This window comes from Plectrocnemia conspersa, unplaced genomic scaffold, assembly GCF_051122295.1.
Source record: "Plectrocnemia conspersa isolate PC_06_02 unplaced genomic scaffold, ASM5112229v1 ptg000004l, whole genome shotgun sequence".
Classification (NCBI taxonomy): Eukaryota; Metazoa; Arthropoda; class Insecta; order Trichoptera; family Polycentropodidae; genus Plectrocnemia; species Plectrocnemia conspersa.
The window spans coordinates 13,137,990-13,155,805 of NW_028277168.1; the positions used below are offsets into that span (position 1 = coordinate 13,137,990).

The window sequence follows — 17,816 nt, forward strand, 5'->3', positions numbered from 1 at the left end:
CGCCGGAGGATAACGATTTCCGCTGCTTTGAGCTCTCATTCGTTCTGCTCTACTCTCCTGGTGGGAAGCGTCAAAGCAAATCCCTTTACAATACAAGAAATGGCGATGCTTTAATGACGCTTTGTGTCGGACGATAAAGGCGCCGATCGGGCAAAATAATGCGAAAACACACATCAGACGTCTGTGACATCTAATTAGCGCGACGATAGATTCGACCATGTATGTATATGTGTGTATGGAACTCGGAGGCAAACACGATAAACTGGGAACACGCGTCATATACGTCACAAAGTTAATGAGCAATGGGCGGATGCTATATGAGAACGAATCGAGGGAAGGCAGTGCAAATGAAAGCCTTGATAATTAGCAATTAACTTTCTATATAAAATGCTCTTGTCTCTACCACTGTGATTAGACAGAAAACTTATTTTTCATATGAAGGAAAGTTCTAGAAAAATCTTCTTTATTTTCCTAGTTATTATATATTTTATTAAAATATAATAAAATTAAAAGAGCAATTACACATTTTTTTGTTGCTTACTTATACAATAAATATTATTAAAAATCAAGGAAAATACAAAAATCCTGAATAAATTAATTTAATTAAAAGTAAAAAATTCTGACTTTTAATGTATACTTCTCAGTTTAGGCATTTTAGGTGTGATAATAGATTATTTAGATTAGGGATTTTTTAATTTAATCAGTAAATGGTTTTGTATAAAGTGTTTGTTAATACCGCTTAGTTTGTTCTATACACCATTTCTAAATATAAACTATTTAAATGTATGGAAAACAATTTCTAAGAACACACATTAAAATATAAAATGAATGTATATTAAATAGTACGTCATGTCAATGGGCTGACAGCTGTGTTAATAACATTCCACTATGTTGTGTTATTTGGCATACATGTATGTATGCCATAGACATTTAGTTGATTTCAAAATTATGTTGACTATCAGAGAATACTAGAGTTTTAGGGTTTTTGAGAATTGTATTTCTTATATTTTTTTAAGATTGGTGAGTTTACTCTACTTTTAGGTATGATTATATTTGTGGCAGAAAAGCAGGTCCTGCTTACCTGTTTCTATTCATAAGTTCTGAATGTTTTTAAGTGTTATTGTCTCTTTTCAAAAAAATTGGCATAATTTTTATATTATAAGTCCATTATATTAAAGTCCAGTACCATTAGTGGGATTTGTATCAAAATAAAAATGATTGTAGAATTGTTTTATTAAATGGACTCTATAATATTTGCAAAACTCTCTTTTTACATTTAACATTGACATTACATTTAATTTTGTATTTAAACTGAATTTTTTATAAAACTTGTAATATTGAAATTGCATTCCTAATGACTTCACGATCTTAAATAGAAATATTGATCTTATTTATATGATGAAACATATTATAAAGGTAATTTTAAAATGCGCTTTAAAAATTTTTAATTTTGAAACGAACCTACCTTTATATTATATAATAATAAAAGAATTTTATGTTTCTTTAAAATAAACGATGATTCAAAGAGTTGTTATTAAGAAGCTTTTTTAAAATATACGGCTGCTTAACAACATTTCTTACAAAATTATTGTAATAGTCTCTTGTCAGCACATATCTGTGAAATAAATCTATAAAAATCTTACTAAAGTTTCAATTACAGTTCAATTATAGGTGTAAAGAGATTTGTTCGTAGAAAAAATTTACATTTTGAAAACGCCGTTGAAGTCTTTGTAGTTTTATAAAAAAAAATACAAAGACTGCAATGTAATGTGCTTTATTGAGAGATGATTGTGATTTTAATAAATTATAACCTGAATAAAATAGAGACAACACTATTTTCTAAATTGCAGTTTAAAGTTTGTTGAATGATCGCAGACTCTTTGTAATGTTTCTGAACCTCCTAGTAATCAACCCGTGGTTCAAACTGTCTAGTGTAAATAATTTTAATATAGAGATATATCTTTGTATATTTTTTTCTCTATTGTTAATAAAAATATGTCTTCCAAGTGCCATAATAGGTTTGTAGAATACTACAAAATAATTAAACTGGGTTATTTTGCCACAAAAGTAATTTTATTCGAATATAGTTAAGCGTTGATTTCAGTTGTAATATAGCTTATTTTTATAGATAGTAATAATGTTTTTAAATATATTGGTTTTGATGAAATTAATCGTTGTTTAAACTATATATTTAAAAAAATAGACCTAATTATTTTTTCAGGTAAAACACTCTCAATTTAATATTTTTCCAACAAAGACTGATTAAACTGCTTTTAAAGTAGAGCTATTTGAAAAAACTCAATTACTAATAATTTAAAACCGTTCATAAAAAAAGTCTTATACACTATTCACGATCAGTGTAGAATTTCGCTTCAAAATCAAATTATTGTATTATTTTTAGTATAAAAATGTATTTAATTGATTTATCACAATAATTATTAAATTAGTCATTTCAATCAAAAAAATTATGTAATTTGTTGATTTTTAATTAAAATATCTTTATAAATCATTGTCTATAAATTAAAACATTTATTTAAATATGTAGAATAATACAAAAATAATAAAGTATTATTTTTGTTGTGTTAATCAGATATGTCGATTTTAATTCTTAAAATTAACACTGAAACTAATATAGCTAACTAGTATATCAATTTCAATATTATAATTGTATTAATCATGTAAGTAATATACTAAGTAAATAACAGCAATATAATATTATAGCAAAGTATAATCGATTCTAGTCAGACAACAATATATTCATGTAATATTGTAAGATACAATTAATTAGAATGTAATAAAGTTACTGTACTCACAATCAGTGCTTAACAATCGCTGAGTTGCTTAATACAAATAAAATACGCTAAGTACCATATTAGTGGGATAATCCAAAAATTTAATAAGATGTTCGATGTCGTATGAGATTTAATATAAAATAACAGTGACAAAATTTATATTTTATTTTCTTTGTTTGAGAACATTCAATTTGGTCCTATTATTTATTTAATAAAATAATATTTAAACAACAAAGATAAAGTATTAATATGTGAGGCCATCCGACTTTACTAGTTTTATATCGTTAGATGGTATAAAAATATATTGAATTTTATTTATTATTGTGTATTTTTCACACAAACAAACTATATATGTATAGAGATCATTTTATCATGATTCACGTGCAAATGCACTCCCATTTGGCAGCCCGAACCAGAAGTACTGGCGTCGTAGTTTCTTGTTTTGCACTAATCGATTCTCGTTAAAGTGTTACCTTTAAAACAGTATAAGTGTATCGGAAGTCGGCTGAAGCGTTATCGTCCGGAAGTTTCGACTATAAGGGCGTTTCACAACCCTCAAAGCGACTATGAAAAGGGGTGTCTGCCTCACGATAAGACTCTCGATCAGATACCACTATGCCATATTGCATAATTTTCCGTTACACGTTGGGGGATAACTAAATTTATTTTTCTTTCACTATTTAACAGTAATATATTCATATAATTCCATACCTAAGCAATAGTTTCTTAGTATTTAATAAATTACAGTTGAATGAGTCAAAATAAATAGGTAAATGTTTTTATATATATTAAAATTTTATTATATTGGCTTATCTATATGTGAAATACATTACCAAAAAAATCAATATAATCATATAATTCAAAGTAAATTAAAAAAAAAATATTTATTTTTTATTATTATGTTGTAAAGGTGTTTCTTTATATTTATTAAGAACTAGTTAATTTTAAGTTTTCCGGATTAATAATAAAATATTTTTGTAATAACTCAAAAATGTTTACATAGCTCAGCTCTTATTTGTTTATTATTATTATTGAATACAATTGAAAATAGTGTTTGAAACACTTAATTGATTTCTCATGCAGCGTTCTCTAATAAAATAATATTTTTCCTATTAGGGAAATTTTGTCTTAAATACTTCTCAAAAACTATGCTGAATTGCTTATAATGGTACTCAAATTAAGTATTATGTTGCAATAAAAATATATTATACACTCGATAGTCAACGAAAACCATCAAAAGCAGAGCTTTCGGATAACTTTTTTAATCATGTAATAATTTACAAAAGCTTCAGAAATATATCCCAGAATATTATGTATAGTATGTTATTATGTTTAACTTCCCTGTTAACGATGTCGATGTTTTTGACGTATTTTAATTAAGCTTTACAAAACTAGTTAATATTTTTGTTTCAATTTATAATTATAGTTAGTTAGCTTACAATAATTTAATGTGATTTTAAAATTTCCAATTACATAAATATTCAAGATTTTGAAAGATTGTGTATACAAATTTAAATTATATATTTTTGTTTACAATGTTATTTTAAATTGTATAGGGTACATAAACAAAATGCTTTATCGAAGAAAATTTCGCACGGATAGCCCGGAGCCGAGTGCAAACATACAGTCAGATCTCCGGAGACTTTTTAATACAGTCAGTTTAAGTTCTTGGGCGAACTTTGGAGCAACATTAAGATAACCTCTTACAAAGCTCGCGTGAGCCTTAATACACACCAAAAAGTGAAGCGGCAGTGTATATTAAGAACAAGTTTTGAGCTGTATTCAAGTTACTCGTGTACAAAACATTTTGCGGTTAAATGAGCTCTATAGTAAACGGATCAGAGCGATGGCGTTGACGAACAAGCAGTGGGAGATGCGAAATAGCGAAGTGATACAGAATATTTAATTCGTGTTCATTTAAGTTACTAGACGTGTATATCTTTATGTAGAAAATAAATAATAAAATAGTTAAGGTTATTTGTTAGCTCTATAGTTAATGACATTAATTTTATCTGAATAATTGTCTTTTTTGTCTTGCTAAAAAATTGTTTTTTACCTATGTTATTTGTTGACTCAAGAACCATTGATATAACAATTAATAATTACAAACAATGTAATAAGAAAAAAGAGTATGTAATTGCTGTAATTTCAGAAAATACTCACATTGCCTAGTTATTGTGCAGAGGTAGTTTTTCGGCGTGTATTGATTTTTTATTCTATTGCTTTTAAATCGAAACAGATGTTGTGAAATTTTAAGTTTGTCTCAAATAATTTATTATGTATTTTTAAGCATGATATAATTTTGCCAGCTGATATTTAAATTCAATGTTTGAAACACTTATATATTTTTAATTAGTTACGAATATTTGGAAATTCGAGTTTTATTGCTTAAATACTTACTTTTAGTCCAAAAAATAAAAATAATTTATTATCTGTACCCTATAGTTTTGCATCTCTGCACATTTTTAATCACATAACTGCAGAGAAGTATAAGTTTCTATTCACAAAAATAAATTTCACGTAAATAATGATTATTTTGATCAAAAACGTGCTCGCGTGTAAATTTTTAATATATATTATTATTTATTTTACCTATGCTTCTTAACTGGTATTGTATTTGCATATAATAATTTATTAACATGTCGATTAATTTTAAATTTGTTATAATGTATGCGAATTATATTTTTCATATGTAAGTTTCTTGAGAAAGTTACTTTTGAATTAGAATAGCTGTTCTTGGTTAATGCAAGGATAGATAACCACAATTCGGTTGGATGTTGTGAGGAAAGATTTCAAAGTTTCCTCGCCAACATTAAATTTGGTTACACATGCTTTCATGAACTTTGAATTTAATACGTCCCGCCTCGTTCGTGGCATCCAAAACATCGTAAACTATAAACTCTTTGATATTTAAATATTTTATTTATTATTGTATTATAAATAATTTTATTATTCTGGGAGCAAATTTTATTAATGAAAATTGGGTTTGTGAAATATATTACGCATAAATCATTAGGGTTAAAATTGATTTAGGTTTAATTCTTTACCGGAGCGGAATTAACAAAGTCGAAAATTATATTAGGGTGTTCCGTGGCAAGCGCCCCACGTTCCTACAATATTTATAGGTGGTGATTTTTGGTCACTTTTCTGAACAGATTTAGAAAATTACGTTACAACCCAAGGCTGTCTGATGTCAATGGTTATATGAGCTAGCATTATGGCAGCACGTACATAAGTCTGTCCGAAAAGTAATTATTGGAGACGGTCGGATGGGTGTCTTCTACCTGGGAAAACCGATTTCCGAATGGAATACGTAAAAGGAAACGCTGACCTGGTACGCTAATACCGCAGGCCAATAATAGAACTTTCCTTTCCACGTCCATGTGACCGAAACGACCAAACGCTGTCAGCATAACGCAAAACTTTCGCCGGCCGCACCCGAAAGATTTTCACTTTAACGATTGTGGTAGTGTACGAATATTTAATTTTGAATTGCAAGAGAAAAGGTCAAAAGAAAGGTTACAAAAACGTGAAATTGCCTCAACGATCCTCTTTTGTCTGGATTCTTTTAATCAAGCATGGCTTTTCGATTGGGTCTCCGAAAAGGCTTTGTTTCAACAGCTCTACGTGTTACTCGCCCTCCACGTTGATTGACCCTTCCAGTTAAATTATTTATGTTACAGATAGAACCACTCTGGAAAGCCACTTTCGTTAACAGCGTGACATTTCCATTAAAAAAAAACAAATTTAATTAACTGGACAAGCCTCATCACAAGGCCATTGTTATCCTCAAATTTTTATTTTATATATAAATAATAAAGATGAAATGTGTTTACATTTTATAATAATTATTTAAACTCAACCAAACTTGAAGTAGCATTTTTTTTGTAAGAAAAATGACACTAGAACTTACATTTTGTTATTCTTATATTAAAAAAATATATATTTAGTTTTAAAGTTAAATTTAATTTATTGTATTTAAGGCAAATGTTCATAGTAATTCCAAAGTCATGTCCAATTCCTGTTCGACATACCTTTTAGACTTCCATGGCCGAATGTCGTCCTCTAAGTAACTATTATACAAGTCAACGTACTTTGAAGAATCGAAAAGTCGCAGAGGTGGTCCGGTAAGTTTTATTATTAAAAATGCTTAAATTATCTAAGTCTTCATCGAAGCTCTTATTGGGGTGCCAATTATATTATTTTGCAAAAACCCTCGTTAACATTTAGTTAAAGAAATAAAACTCGTATTCCGAATCTGATAAAATGCAACATTTTTTTGAACGTGTCTTTTCAATTTTATAATTCAGGTATCCACAAATTGCTCCTTTTTATTTAGTCGCAGTCTGATTGACTCATTTATAATTTTTACTTCTTAAAATGTCATTTGAGTATTATTATCTTTAGGCCAATGTTTCAAATTAGGTACTCTGGACTATTACACTTTACTGTCGCCTCTGCTATCAAGCAATTTTTTTAATTGACTCTTCAAATTTTGTATAAAATATACTTGAGTTAGGTTTTTTTTTTTAAATATTTTTTGCGAAGTTGAAGAGCGATGATTTTGTAGAAAAAAAAGTTCTTTTTTTTTACATAAAATTGTATATGTATTTTTATTTTCATATTTGCCTTGTTGTAGTCCTGTAAGTCTAAAATTAATTCTGATGATCTTTGAGGAGCGTCATACATTAATCTTAGATCCAATAAAAAATAGATAAATATAATTTTTCTTTTCAAGCCATCATAAGTGTGCACTCATGCCTCGTATAACACGGTCATATGGTTCCACAAAAACGCCGTGTTGTACAAATCTGTGTTATACGAGGTTTGATGTTCATACAAAAATATGGTTTGCGTTCCAAGAAAAAATCTAAATTAGTTAATACCCTTTATTTCTTAAATAAACAATCAAAAAATATATACGTTTTCATATTTATCGAAAAAAATCTAACATATAATAGATCATTTATTCATCATCGCTATCACTTAAAATTCTATATGTTCGACTCTCTTTCGAGACTATTTCGAGATAGGTTGTAAGTTTCCATCATCAGAGAATTATCTGGTATTTTTGGGTTTGACCTTTAAAAAATCTGTAATAAGCGTTTGTCTACTTTTGGCATATAAATCTTTACGTATTTCGTTATAAGGAGTCAAGATCTGCTGTAATCCCATCTTGAACTTTAAACTTTTTTCCATTAGAGAATTATTTACTATATTAAAAAAAGCTATAGAAAAAATTTAACAGCCAATTTCAAGCCGTCATTTGTTGTTTGTAATGTGAAAAATTTAGCTACTTCGCTGCAACTGCTTTCTGAATCACTAACAATGGTAGTTTCATCCTACATTTCGACTTATTCTTATTCGTTCAACGTCGACCTTCCAATATTTCTCCTTTATCTTGAATATCCATATCATGAAATCCTTTCGTCTTCTATTGCTGGTACAACATTTTCTTACAGTTATTTCCAGCAAGAATTTAAAGTCGATTGATTTATTTCTTTAGTGGATGCAGAGACCATATCGATACAATTTCGAATAGAAAATTTTTTTCAAGCTTGTGTAACTGTTAAATTCTCATCTTGTCATAGCGCTATCCATATGCGTATAAATCAAACATGTTAATTCATTTTTAAATGTTGTCTTTTTCTGAAACCGTGTTATATAAAACGTGTTGTAAAAATATATGCCATAATTCATCAACCGTGTTATACGAGTCTTTGGTGTATTTTTAGTTTTACTACGTTTGTAGGATTAATTTTTTTAAATTATATACAAGGAATTTAACAGTATTCAAGCCAGAACTGTACGCAAATTAGATGATATCCATCTAGTACCTATTTTTTTCAAATTTTCTCAGCCTTAAGTAATTCTGTACATAAATTTAACATTATTTTCCAAAGCATGGTATATGACGTAAACTTTGATAATTAGTTATTCTCTTTATTTCTGAAGTTTCATTGACAGCATTACCCATTTACCTATATTGTTTATATTCTAGTCGGATTAGCGAATTAGCACAATGCTAAACTATAATAGGAGATTGTTCTGGCAGCAATTTTTTCACTCCACTTTTACACGTTATTTTTGAGTGTTCTGTCGTTGTGTCTATTTATATTTTTGCGTTTTTTTTATCATGACGTGGAACAAACATTTTTAAAAGATATTTTACCTTTAAAAAACCGCTATTAAAAAGTGCTAAAACGCCACTCCAATACGTTTTATAACATAAAATACTAGCCTCATATATTTATTCACATATGTATTTTGTATAATATTTATATTGAAAAATCAATGTGTAGTTTTTAATCCCAAAATAAAATTCATATTTATTCTCAAATATACCTCGTATTATACATTACTGTTATGAATGGAAAAATCACACAGTAGTCTCTCGGACAAGCTGCACTGCGAATATTACACAAAAATCGCATCGCTGGCTGTCCGACACGAGAATAAATATGTTTTTATCAATTTTCCAATACTCATATCTTAAAAGTGTCCATTTAAAGAGACGTCTGGCAATTTTCCAATACATTTCAGCGCCTGTGGCGAATTTTTTAACAGCGAACACATATTGGCGACAAACTGCGTCTCCATGGCATAGGCAGTCGTAACAGAAACGTTGCCGTAACATTACCGACCTAATGACTCAGATCTCGTGGGCTCGAAAACCATATCTTACCATAAATGTTTATGCAAATAGCTACCATCAGCGCTAGGAGTGCTCCCCGCACTGCATGCATTTATCTCCCTCCCATGTGATAAAGCACCCCTCTTGATCGAATGCAATAAGGGATGAACCGAATAGTGAGGACGACAAATGCTGAAGAGGGGTGATGCTCTCGTACAAACACTCGACAATGTGTCGCCGCGACGTAAATGTGAATTTAATTTTCCATATGCATTCTAATTTAGTCGTGAATAATGCATAAGTTAACTTTTCAACCCTTATCACGGGTCAAACAACTAGCAAAGACACAAATGAATCTTTTGTGTAAATTAGTTTAAATTAATATTCCCAAATATTGCAACTAGATTGATATTTTTTAATTGAAATTATATTATATACTATAAATCAATTTTCAATACTTTTAATAATCATTTCACTCATACAATTTTTACCTGTACAAAAGAACAGGAACCGTTCTGTTCTTATTATTGTTGTAATAAGTTAGTTTACTGCTATCTATAAAATCATATATTTTGATTTATTATTTAATAAGTAGATTCGGAAATTTATTTATAAAATTGTATTATTTCATATTAAAAATCGTCACTTTCTCATCTTAAATATATTAGATGACCTATAAAATCTACAATATATTTAATATATATTTTATAAAATCTACAATCTCAATATATTTTATAAAATCTACAAAATAAAATCACTTCAGGTGATTCAAAATAGTGCCATAAAAAATTTATTGAATTTACCGTTTGACACTCACACTAAAGACATATATATAAAAACAAAAATTTTACCTATAACTATCCTTCCAAAATATGAATTAATAATTATAACAAAAAAAATGTTAGAGGGAAAATCAATTATAAATACAAAATTTAATATTAGAAAAGAATTACACAAATATGAAATTAGATCTGCATATGATCTACACATCCCTCAACCATTTTCTGTAAAGTTTGGAACAAATTCTCTAAAATATATAGCTTTCAAAACATATAATGATTTACCAGCATCAATCAAAAATAACTTTAAAGAAATTAAAAATTATTTTTTAAAAAAATTCATAGAACTTTAAAAAAAAAAAATGTATATATATGTTTATTGTTTGTACATTTATATGTATATATGTATATGTATGGATGTATGTATATGTGTATGTAGACATGAAACTGTAAACTAAATGTAACCGTAGAATGAGTAATCTTATACTCATGCGGAATTATGTTAATAAATAAAAAAAAAAAAAAAAAAAAATTTTTACTTGAATATATTTTATTTTTAAATTTTATTTTAATTTTACTTGAATATATTTATTATTAAAATTTTATATAAAGTTAACTAACAAAATGTTTTAAAGATTTAATATTTATGTTTAAAACATAAGCTCGACGCGAGCTTAAGTTGTGTAGAAATACATTTTCGTTAAATTTTAAACTTCATTAAGTAAGATAAATGTTGTCATTAAAAATGTGCATCGCGGCGGTTTGGCCGCCTTTTTCTTCTTAATTTACATTTTTTACGCAAAATGAAATTAACCCGGTGAAATGGGGCGCTTTTAAGCAGTTTCATATATACCGATGTTGCATATTTAAAAAAATAAAAGGGCCTCTCTCACGCGTTTAGGAGGCCCCGCATAAATACACCAAATAGCAAAATGAAATTATGTTTGTCGTTAGAGGCAAGTGTTACCGCACTAAGTAGCGGTATCCAAGTGGTCTGGGAGGATAATAAGCAAAAAGGGGGCGGTATGATAAAGGGGGATTTTGGTGTTGGAAAATTGCTGCATGGAAATAATAATCACGGTCTGAGAAACGGAAAAAGGGAAAAGCAACCGGTGCCGCCGAAGAAGAGAGTTTCATTCTCGGGAAAATCACAGAGACAAAGAACGAAAGAAAACTACCCCTGGACTACCCCTAAAACGCGTCCGGGCGCTCGTTGTAATTACTCATTACAAAATGAAATAACTTTCAGTCAAGTTTCTAGAAGTTATGAATGTGCAAATATATAAAAAGACGGTGAAAGTCTTATATATAGTTATATGTCTACATAGAGCCATAAATAATCTCTATTATTAATAATGACAAATTGATATTATCTCAGGAGGATATTTCTATCCCTAGCGTTATATTTGAGGGGTCGTGCGAAAAAAATCATAGAAGACTGTATACATGTAGATGATTGCAGTCATTAGTGATTTATTATCTTTATATGAGAAAGCAAAAATTGTATATAATTTATATTTATATAAATAAATATTTATTTTTACTTCTTGGTATATAAAGAGCTATAAATAAGAAAAAAAATACGTTACTTTAATTAAAATATAATATAATAAGAAGGACCAGTAAGCGGATTTATTGTACATATATATCTAATTTTAGTACATAATAAAGGGGATCAATTTAAAAAGTAGTCATTTAAAAAATATAAGACATCATTAGATATATTGCAATCGTATTGCAATTCTCTCGGGAATTATTAATACGATTTCCGTTATTGATTTCAAGACAGTTTGCAAGTATCTCTATAAAAAAATTTTATACAATTTTTATTTAAAGAAAGTCACGTCTTTAATATTTCGCATACGTGACTTGTAGACAGCTACAGCTCCTTTACGGCTATTTTTTTTTTATAAATCATACAGATACTTAAAATTGATCTAAAAAAATATATATTCTCTTAAAAAAATTAAAGCAAAAGTAATATTTAGAGTATCTTACGAAAAATAATAATATATATTTAAAAGTCTTAAAAAAACTTAAAAACCACATATAAAACCACAGTTCCGTGAAATATTTTCTTAGCGATACTTATTTTATTATATCAAACTACTTATATATAGTATTTAAGCCTTGTAAACATATATACAAAGTTCTAATGGTACTTATTTTCTTATATATATAGCTACTTTGATGTAGTATTTATTATACTATTAATATAATATCCCGGTAATGCATAATATAAAAATAAAAAAGTAGTATTTGTACATTTAGTTTGTTTGCATTTGATTAATATACGTTATTCTTTAGACATCTTTTTATGGTAATTAATTCTTGGTGTATTAAATAATATCAAATATTTTAAGGCACTTTTACCAAAGCATATGCGAGAAGATATGTATTTTTAATTTCTTAACTTTCTTTCTTTCTTAGTTTCAATATATTTTTCAAGAGTTTTAATTAAAGTTTGGTACCGAAATACAGTCCCCATACGCAATAATGCTATCATAAAATCATCAAAGTATATTTATATTATCGCTCCTATAATTCATTAAAAAATAGGTTTTTAATGAAATGCGGCTTTATTCAAAGACACTATTATTAATTTACAGATAATAAGTAAGCAATTTTATTATAAGAATATTATTTATATCTTATTGAGTTTCGTGTTATTATTTTTTTCTGCGAAAAGTTTTCAGTGACCGGAAAAAATATTCATATGATGAAACGTGAGACTTTCGTTTACATTTTCTTAGCAAACATCGTCTGAGTCCCCTTTCGCCAAAATATATGATACTATACATAGTAACGAATAACCATGTTTAGAGATAAGGGAATAACGTAATGTTTATTTATATGTCTCGAAGAAGGTTTGTTTCTCATGTATTTTTACTATTTGCCCCACGAACGTTCTGGGTGAGAAAGCAACGAACGGGAATAATGTTTCGAATGAATATTCTTAAGAAAAATAAACAAAATGAATACTCATAACCACGCGGTGTATTAGCATCATAAATAGGGTTCAATTCGACCATTTTTTTGTAAAAAGGTGAAAATGGTCAAAAAGCAGTGAGACCTTCTTTTGCAAATGGGCAAAGGTAGAAAAGGATCTCTTTTTGTGCATAACTCCAGGGCGAACTACTTACGTTTCAAATATATTCATAGACTTGAAAACTCGTAAAAAGCTTTTCCGCTACACATAAAGCCTTCCGAGTGATAATATTTTTTTACAATGTTTACCCTTCGCGTGGTGCGTTTGTAAGGGATGGGGCGGACCGTGGGGGGATAGACATGCGCTTCATTTTTTTTACTCAAAGTTGAGGTCGCAGTTGTAGAAAAAATGGGGGTTTTGTCACGGCTTGTTTGGAGCTTAAGCTATCTCTTGGGCACTATCACCTCAGTTAACCTTCAGCGATAAAAAAATTTGAGCACCTTTTACGGAACACACTTTTTCATGTGAGGATAATGTAAAATCTAATTACGTAACAGCTTACACGTGTTTTAAAAATGTAGCGACACGACAAAAAAATATGTATACCATCCCTTAATGTGCACATGTATACAACGTGGCACAAAAACGTGCGAAAATTTAAATATCAATATCTACTGAACCGTTAATTTTATAGATAAAATAAAAACATTTAAACATATTTATATTTATGTCACTATATGCGTTGTTTTATATATTTATTTTAATTAGAGTATTTTACACAGAAAAATATTGAAATTTCAATACAAATTAATATAAAGAATTATCTGTTAGCAATGAGCTTAAGACAAAGCTTCTAATAATGTGTCTATATTTAATAGATTTCTTCCATTTAGTAAGACATACGTGTATTGTATGTTCATTGCATAGAATAATGTTTAGTTTTATTTAATTCTATTTGACACTGTTAATTAACTTTTTAAACTGAACTTTCTAAATAAAAAATAAAATCTTTAAGCAGGTAATTTAAAACTTTGTATTTATATTATAAATAATCTAATGGATTTTTTTTTTATATTATATTACTGATAATATATACGTTGCTAAGGAATCTATATTAAAATTTGGTTCAATTTAACGAGTTCTGTAGATGACCGAAATTAAATTTTATATACATTTTTTATACAATGTTATTTGTATAAAAAGTAACCCAACAATGTTTTCGCATTTAATAAATAGTCCAAAGCACAAAGCGCAGTATTTAAAAATGGAAATTTCTGTACACAAAGACGCTCTGAGAGCAAACACAAGAAAAGCAATAAAAGGAAACGATCCAGCGGCGTTCTTAAAAAAAATGCAGACGAAAAAAGTTTCAATATAGCCTATTAGCTTTCGAGGTTTTACTTACAATTCCATACCGCGTGTTTGTAAATTGGCCCACCAGCGATATAATTCAGACAAATGTTTCGAAGACCATTCCGTAAAACGACTTCCAGGGTTGATTTTTTCTTCCTTTTTCCACACAGCCAAGGGTAATGTAGTCATTTCGGTATGAACACGAAGCGAGTTTATTCTCGCATTGAGCTTAATAAAAAAGAGTAAAAATTCCTTTACACAGTCGCCAAATTTAATACACGTTGGCATTAGCAACGCGAAAACAAAACGACAAAGAATTTTTAGCAAATTTATATTGCTCGTATGTATTACTTTTATGTGTATGTCAAAAATGTAAATTTTTACTGTATCGCACATATTTGTGAATAATTACCTTAGGTATAAACGTAATAAGTGTACACTTATTACATTTGTTGAACTATATATATATTACAGATATAAATAGTTCAACTCTTAAAAACGAATTTAATATTACCGAATAACTAACTTCCCTAGTTTCACTAAACGGCATTTTTAATAGATTTGTATGAAGCAGAAAAACACTATTAGTAATGTTTTGCTTGACCAACACATAGCAACTAAATTTAAGTGCTACTCAATTCTCAGTTGACATTGACATTTTGCCTAGAAATTTTCAGATATAGATTTCAAATTAGATAAGTAATTTTAGTTTTTGTTTATTCAAATGTCTTTATTAGATTTAACTGTTTAATAAAAACTAGCCTTAGAAAATTTTAGAGAAACATCTTTAAAATATTTGTTTAATTGCTTATTCCATGATTTAACTAAATATTGATGCACATGTAATTAGAACTTTTTTAATTTGTAATTAAAAATTTAAATCTTTGCTATTTTAATTAGCAGTAAACATTTCATATTTGTTTCGATTTCGTTACTGACTGTAAACAAATTAAAAAGATAATATACAAAAACTTATATAATTTATTAAATAATATAATAAATCATGGAAATACCTTAAAATATTAAATTAAGGCAATTTAATTAAGTATGGTTTTAAATTGAAATAAAATTTACAGTTTTATAGTAGTTCGCTGATACATTAATGAATTTTAATTGCAGTGAACAATTTATATTCAATTTATAGTTGGCGGAAATACTGTAGCAACCACGCAAGTGTTCAAGGAGCCACTGTGGAAGTTTAACAACAAAACCACTAAGTGCCATGACTTTCTCGGTTAAAACGAAAACTTTTAGTTGCGGGCGCTGAAAAATATAACTAAAGCCAAGTTTATCGCAAAATCTTTAAATAAGATTCAACGAGAGCGTCTTAATATGCTAGAATATTATAGACGATAAAAAGTTTGTTCCCAATATATTTCATATTAATTTTCTACGCTTTTCTTTAATACAACGACCTATTTTTAAGCAATATCCGCGTTAAAGAAGATGCTCCTCCGTTAAAAGATATTGCGTAGGTAAATTAATACCGGGTTCGGGCCGTGTTTACATCCAATTAGTAATTAAAAACACATCGCGGGCCCGGTCGAAAACCGTAACACGGGACCGGTTTAATGTTTATAATAACATCAACTGCAATTTAATGAGGGTCGCATCGTTCGCTCGTGTATTTGATACTTTTCCCTTCAATTTATTACGCAATTATCGCCCGGGTAAAAATTCATAAAGGGGCTCCGAAGCTGACGACAATTAAATTTGAACGCGCAACATTCAAATGCGTATGTTTATATAAAAAATTAAGGGTACATCAAACGGCAGTTTGTTTAAAGGAAAAATTGGGACGTGCAAAAACATCTAAATTTACCAGGGGCTTTTAGGTGTCAAGGTTAACAAATAAAAATAATTTAATTTTTACTACTTTTTAAGCAATCACCCCCTTTCATGTTTAACTAAAGTTGAAGCTTGCCAGAGTGATTTGATTGTTTATCAAAATTACATTTTTAAACCTCTTCTAAATTTACCGTGCATTTTACATTTATTTAAATGTTAAAAATGTGAGACTAGAGTATGGTTTTTATTTATTTACCTAATATATATTTATAAGACTATATATTATTATATATATATATATATATATATATATATATATATATATATATATATATATATATATATATTTAAAACTTTAATTTTTAATTCTATCTTAAATAGAATCCCACATAAATATTATATTTCCAAACTAAAATACTTCGTTGCAATTAAAAAATAAGGTAATATAATTATTTACATAATGATTTTTATTATGTTAATGTTAAAATATGTATTGCCTAATAACTATTGAATTAAAATCCCAATAGTAACATTTTACCTCAATTTTAACTTAAATTTTTTTATTGTTTTTCTGAGCAGGTTTAATCGCTTGTCCGCATAGCAGTGTAAAACTAAACTAAATATATTTATATTGCCAACACTGATAAATTTAAAAAATGCAATGTGTTTCAATAAAGCTATTGATTTAAAAGCCATAGGTATATAGATACTGATTAAAAAAGTACGTGGATATCCTGGCCCTCTAAAATATGAAAAAAGCTCCTGCTTTTATTTTTTTGGGTAACGCTTCTGCAAATTTGTTTGACTTTAAAAACTTTATTGATCTACAAAGTTGCATTTGTTCTTGATGCAACTTCTCAGATCATTTGTAGAATAATCGAAAGTACTTACTGAACCATCAGTTTTTAATATACTATAATAAATTGCCATTGATGTTATAAAAATTCCAAAATAATATACATATGAAATTATTCAATAAAAGTGCATTTTAAGTATCATTAATGTAACATGTAAATTTTAAGCCTTTATTTCAATGGAATATTTGAGTTCAGCTGTCCATTTTTACCTGTTGAAGCGTGTCATTAATTCACAACCAATTTGCATAATAACGCACAGTTTGGTGCACACATGTCGCTTCGGACATAATCCGAATTTGTGAATTAAATATGCGTCATTTAAATTAAATGTATGTAAATGAATTATTCTGGAATAAATTCGCGTGCTTAAAGATAATTCAGAATGCTTTATTCGAATTTATTACGTAACGTATAATATTATTTCTTGAAAATATTACGAGGGCTTGCTTACAAAGCAGTAATGTGTAGAAGCGTTTGCTTTTTAATGATCTCGCATTCGTCATTGTTTAAAGTATGTTTCCTCAATGAGTTAAATATAACATTGCTCTTTGTAAAAGCGTCTGTTAAACGGATTGTTGTGAAGTAAACAAAAATTTAATATATTCTACGAGTTTGCCGAGAGCGCTAAACAATTATTGTACGAGTATCTGAGTTTTGCTTATGTATAACGTTAAAAAAATATAA

General features: G+C 28.2%; 1 protein-coding gene across 2 annotated transcripts in view; it reads left to right on the forward strand.

Moving 5' to 3' along the window:
• Tsp2A (tetraspanin 2A) overlaps positions 1–17,816 on the forward strand; it is a 192,751-nt gene that overhangs the window by 10,170 nt on the left and 164,765 nt on the right. The gene's annotated exons all lie outside the window — the stretch shown is intronic.